The sequence below is a fragment of the Oryctolagus cuniculus genome, chromosome 1 (genome assembly GCF_964237555.1).
Source record: "Oryctolagus cuniculus chromosome 1, mOryCun1.1, whole genome shotgun sequence".
NCBI lineage: Eukaryota > Metazoa > Chordata > Mammalia > Lagomorpha > Leporidae > Oryctolagus > Oryctolagus cuniculus.
In genome coordinates this window covers 141,783,978-141,790,263 of record NC_091432.1, presented here as the reverse complement: position 1 = coordinate 141,790,263, position 6,286 = coordinate 141,783,978, and positions in this window count along the sequence as shown.

Below are 6,286 nucleotides of genomic sequence, written 5' to 3'. Positions count from 1 at the left end.
CTCCCTTTCCTCTCCTCTCTGCTCCTTTCTGTTTTGTCTCATTTTGTTACCTTTCTTTTCTAACCTAAACATCCTTTGAACTCTGACAGACTATAATCTGTTCCGAGTACGGGCTTGGGGACCAGGAAGGTCTCCTGGCTCCAGCACTCTGGCCACTGTGCTGATCAGAGCAGGTACTGGGGTTGGTCATCAGGACACGAGACAGCTGAGACTGCCCAGTTCAGGGTGATCTACGGGGTTCTTCTGATATACCCCTTGCCTTATCTTCTTTCTCTCTTTGAAGTTAAAAAAAAATAATGTTACATACCTTGAGTGTGCAAGAAAAACCTACAGCCATTAAAAAGAGAAAGAGAAGGGGGCTAGTGTTGTGATGCAGCCGGTTAGCTGCCGGTGGCATCCTTTATCAGAGCTCGGGTTTATCAGAGTTTTGGCTGTGCCACTTCCATTCCAGCTCCCTGATAATGCGCCTGGGGAGGTAGTGGGAAGATGGGCCACCAATGTGGGAGAACGGGCCAGAGTTCCTGGCTCCCAGATCCATTGTGGTCATTTGGGGAGTGAACCAGCAGATGGAAGTGCCTGTTCTCTCTTGGGTACCGCCCCCCCACACCTTTCTCTCTGCTATGCAAATAAATACATAAATAAATCCTTTTTTAAAGAGAAGAAGAGTCAGAGATGAAGGTCAATGTGAACTGCTAGCAGTCTGAGAAAAGCCAAGCGGCCACATTGAAAAGAAACACTGCCTTTTCCACTGTGTCGCTGAACTCTTCCCACAGCCGAGTTCATCAAGGACCTGCTCAGCCTCGTCCAGATGAGCAGCATCCCCTTTGAGAGGGGACAAATCAACAAAACGTGTTGAGAAACGTCCACGTACCCAGAAGTATGCTGGGTCCCAGGAAGAAAGACATGAGCAAGCCAACGCTTCCCTCGAGGAGCGAACACAGAAAAACAGCCACGTCCACGTCCAGGTAGATGTACAGCTAGCCCTGACTCACCGCGGCTGCCGTACACGGCTGACTCCACCATGGTGTGAGCCTACCCCGCCAGCCTGATTTCCCTTCCAGCACAGCAGTCAACAAGTTACAGGAGGTGTTCGACACCTGATTATGAATTGGCTTTGTGTTCCATTTTTTGCCCAGCTGTAGGCTGATGGAAGTGTTCTGAGCATGTTCAAGATTGGCTAGGCTAGCCTGTGGTGTTTGGTAGGTTAGGTGTACTAAATGCATTTTCAACTTAACAATATTTTCAAGTTCGGATGGGCTTATCAACAGGAAACCCCATTGTAAGTCAAAGAACACCTGCCTAACATAAAACCAGGGAGAGACAGACACTCTAAAGAAGGAATGCATCAACATATGGGACAGGGGGTGTGGCTGGGCGGGGAGGTAGGGGGCATTCACAGCGTGGACATGGTGATGAGAGGAAACTTCCCTTCTGGGGAAATGCTGGGCTTTGACCTGAGCTCTGAGGGAAGGAGAGAGCCCGTCCAGTGGAAGTCTTGTGGATAGCATTCTTGGCAGAGGGAAGGAGTGGAACTGCCCAATTCCAGAGGCGGGAGTGGTGGTGCACCATGCCTGTGGGAAGGCGGATGGAGGCCCACGTGGCTGGACTCACAACCCCTGTTTTAATATATTTTGTGTTACTGTAACAAACACTTGAGGCAGGCTACTTTGAAGAAAAGAGGTTTGCTTTAGCAAGTCCAAGGCCAGGCAGTCCCAGTCTCTGGCAAAGGCCAAATTGCCGATGACATCATGACAAGAGTAAGCTGGAGAGGAAGAGATCACATGGCCAGATCAGAAGCCAGGGAGTGGCTGAGGCAGGCTTTCTCCTCCTAACAACCTAGGGACCCCACGAGAATACCTTCATCCCTTTCAAGGAGAGCACCACCAACAGCCTCCCACAAGGTTCTGCTACCGGAAGATCCCACCACCTCCACGTCATCTGATTGAGGACCAAGCCTCCAACACCTGAATCCTGGAGGGCCACACCACCTCGAAACCACAGCACTCCTGGAACGTGCACTTGTGGAGTGTTCCCCGCCTCTCGGGACAGATCAGCCATGCCCTGAGAAGCCCAAGGTACATGGCAAGGCCATGGCAGGTGCCCTTGTCAACAGTCCCAGCGAGCCAGCTCCGAGCGGCTCAACCCAGGAGTCAGATGTGTGAGTGGAGATGCCATCTTGAAAGTGAAAGTGACCCTTCCAGTCCCAGGTGAGACAACAGACATCTTGGAGCAGAGATGGAACAGATGTCTGCTGTGTCTTTTTCTAAATTCTCAACCCCCAGAATCCACGAGAATAGTGGAATAGTGGTTGCTTTATGCTACTAAGTCTGGGATAGTTAGGCAGCAGTGGACAACCAGCCTGGTGGTTTGCCTTGGGCTGATTTGATGGTCTAAATGGATCAAGATCACAGATCTAGTAGGATTGACCAGTATACACTCTGGCTTTGGAATAAATATATTGACTTTTGGGAGCAACAAATTAACTCTTCATTTGTTTTCAACTCTGGTCCGATTTCATAGAAATGTCTTGCAGTCTCTTAAACCTTGTTATTTAAGTAAAAGTTTCTTGAGTCAAACAGCCAGTATGTCCTTCTACCAAAAGTACAAGTAAAGTCTTTCTGGTTTATGTGCAATCATTAGAAGGTCCTGTGTGACACATTCATTCCTTGCTCTGCAGTCTGTAAAGTCATTGGAATTACTTGACGATGACATTCCTAAACAAGGGTTGGTGGAAACAGTTTTAAACCCGAGATTAGAATGGCTTCATTTTGTTCTAGAGTAAGACATTTTAGGCCATATTTCTTATACAGGACTCTTCGGTCAAATTTATATTTATTCAGAAACCCAAACCATGTCCAAATTACATTTAAACATGTCTTTGAGGGCTCTGTATAGTACTTAATTGCTTTTGACAAGCATGACACCCTATAAACCTAAGTAGAGGTATGTCTTCCCTCTAAGAAATCCTCTAGCTAAAAATAACACTGTATTGAAACTATAACAGTTGTACTATCTAAATTCAATTCCCTGTAGCATTTTGTGAAACATTCACAAACATAGAGATAAGCTCTTGTACTTGACTTCAGGGTACAAGAATCAGGATTCGAATGTAGAGGCGAGTGCTCTGCACAGCAGTTAAGACACATTTGGGTCCCATGTCCAATAGCATGCCATATTAGAGTGTCAGGGTTAAAGTCCCAGTGTCACTTCCAATTCCACTGCTTGCAAATGCGTGCCTCAGGAGGCGGGTGGAGGCCGCCATGCCACCACATGAGAGACCCAGATTGAGTTCCAGGCTCCTGGCTTCGCCCTGGCTGTTGTGGGCATTTGGAAAGTGAACCACAGATGGGAGATCTCTCTCAGTCTGCCTCTCTGCCTTTCAAATAAACTAACTAAATATTTACCTAAAAAATTTTTTTTAAAGGGGCTTGAACGTGGGCCGGCGCCGCGGCTCACTAGGCTAATCCTCCGCCTAGCGGCGCCGGCACACCGGGTTCTAGTCCCGGTCGGGGCACCGGATTCTGTCCCGGTTGCCCCTCTTCCAGGCCAGCTCTCTGCTGTGGCCAGGGAGTGCAGTGGAGGATGGCCCAGGTGCTTGGGCCCTGCACCCCATGGGAGACCAGGAAAAGCACCTGGCTCCTGGCTCCTGCCATCGGATCAGCGCGGTGCGCCGGCCGCAGCGCGCCGGCCGCGGCGGCCATTGGAGGGTGAACCAACGGCAAAAGGAAGACCTTTCTCTCTGTCTCTCTCTCTCACTGTCCACTCTGCCTGTCAAGAAAAAAAAAAAAAAAAAAGGGGGGCTTGAACGTAAAGAGTCAGTGTGCTCCCTTTGTGCTGGGACATTTTTCTCTGGGTGTAACACAGCAAGGTGGGGCACCATGGCTTGAAATTCCTGGGGAGAAGCGATTCTTGAGAGGTTACTGAGAAGAGCATAATAGGCTTTCAGGATACAGGTTGGAAAAACAACCAGTGCAGAACTGGAAGAAAGAAGAATGTGTAATAGCTAAGAAGAGGTGATTGGCAGGTGCTGAGAATGAGGTCAGGAGAAGGGAGGGAGTGTGCGCGAGGCAGAGGGGGATGAAGTGACACCAAGGCACTGCTGTGCCTGTATGCACACATCCTGAGTGCAAAGGCTGCACCACCCTCCTGATGAGCCTTCTGCCTCAAGCTTCCTTCGGATTGCCCAAATCCACATTCATGGTCCGCGGCCCTACCCGTGAACTCTGAATTCCTTTTGCAAGCGCGTACTAAGTAAGCATTGTGGCAGAAACCACATGAAAGTGTCGAGTTACTGCCGTGACAAATCTTCTGGGGGGAGTGAACGGCCCTGATGACTTCCACGCTGCCGTCTGGCCTGTGGTCATTGTGAACGCTCATGCTTCCCGTGCTGCCATTGAGGTAGCCAGCCTTGCTTGTGTTGTGAGGTTAATAATAAAGCGAAACCTGTAGTCTTTACAGGGCTAGAAGCCTGCTTGGCAAGCTTGCTGGGGCTGAATCACCAAGCTTCTTGAAGTCAGGGGCCTCAGTGGATCTAAGCATTCGATCATGCTTGTTTTTATTTAGGAATGCAAGGCCCAGGGGTCAGACCGACTGTCATGCATGAGACAGGCAGCTTTCTGTAAAAATGGAAGGATTGTCCTCAACATTCCAAGGAGGCCTGTGTGCTCGTGAGCTGCGGAAGGTACACCTAAGGCAGGGGTGGGGATCCTTTATTCTGCCAAGAGCCACATGGACATTTATAATATCAACGCGGGCCACACAAAATTATCAACTCAAAAATTAGCTTGCTGTAGATGTACTGAATTTCCGGTTCCACCTACAGTGGCCTTGGCACTCCCAGACCCAGTGATTTCACAGGTCTTATACAGCCTGCAGGCCAGACTGTCCCCACCCCTGTTCTAAGGAGAAGCACGGACACAATTCATGTTCAAGTTGGTTGAAAGCTCCTGGACAATTGTTAATGCACCATACACAAGTCGATGCACTTGTATAGCTCAGGTAGTAAGCATTTGTGCAAGGTCTGGTTGTCCAGAGAAATAGCTCTCTGAGATGAAGACGTGTGAGAGGGACTGATGGAAGCCTGGCCAGGCATGGGGGAGGCAGGACAATAAAGGGGAGAAGGCTGAGCAGGGGGGTTGTCTCGGGCCATGCACTATAAGGCATGGCCGCAGCCTGGTTCTTCGGGGACTCTGTGGTGTAGGTTGCACCTCAGGGTTTGTCTCTGTTGGCCGCAAAGGAATGAGCTTTCATATTCTCCAAGCACAGAACCCCTGAGAAATACAACCACGAAAAATCCTCCAGCGTGGATATAATTGGGGTGGAGCTTAAGATCCGAAAGGGGACTTGTGAGTTAAGTTATTGCCATCTGCCCATATACAAGGGCATTTATGGGCAGTGGAGCTAAAAATAAGTTTATTCGGTTGCAAAAAAAAAAAAAAAAGAACTTTCAAAACATGCCGAACATTTTCGGAACAAGTTATCTGTGAAGTGTCTGAAAAGCTCTCCTGTTTGTTCAAGTAGGGTAAGGTGTGAATGAACTTCTAGGCTTCTGTTAGGAACCAGCGTTCTGGGGCCGGTGCCGTGGTTCATTTGGTTAATCCTCCGCCTGCGGTGCCGGCATCCCATATGGGCGCCGGGTTCTAGTCCCGGCTGCTCCTCATCAAGTATAGCTCTCTGCTGTGGCCCGGGAGTGCAGTGGAGGATGGCCCAAGTGCTTGGGCCCCTGCACCCCATGGGAGACCAGGAGGAAGCACCTGGCTCCTGGCTTCAGATCAGCGCAGTACCAGCCGTAGTGGCCATTCGGGGAGTGAACCAACGGAAGGAAGACCTTTCTCTCTATCTCTCTCTCTTTGTCTATAACTCTACCTGTCCAAAAAAAAAAAAAAGAAAGAAAGAAAAAGAAAAAGAAAAAAAAAAGGAACCAGCATTCCAAAGGCCTTAGGAGACCTTTTCTATTTTTCCTCTTTCCTCAGCCTGGACATTGAGGAGTTCTCTGTAAGACAAGACGGGAAGTCGGACCTGTCTCAAGTATCCACAGAAATGATGCTTCTTAGATTCTTTAGCTACTAGCATTGCTTCCCATCATGATAATCCGCCCCTGTATGGTACAAAGGATGAGAAAAATACAAACAGGATCCCATCTGTATTGAATGGTGACGTCTTCATTAACTCAGCTAACCCAAGCAATGAGAATCTGTTGCATGCCTTCTGGGCTCCGGAAGTTTTGTGCTAGCTTTTGGAGAAAGAGAGCTCCAAATGATGTAGTCTGTAAGTGGACCAGCATTCT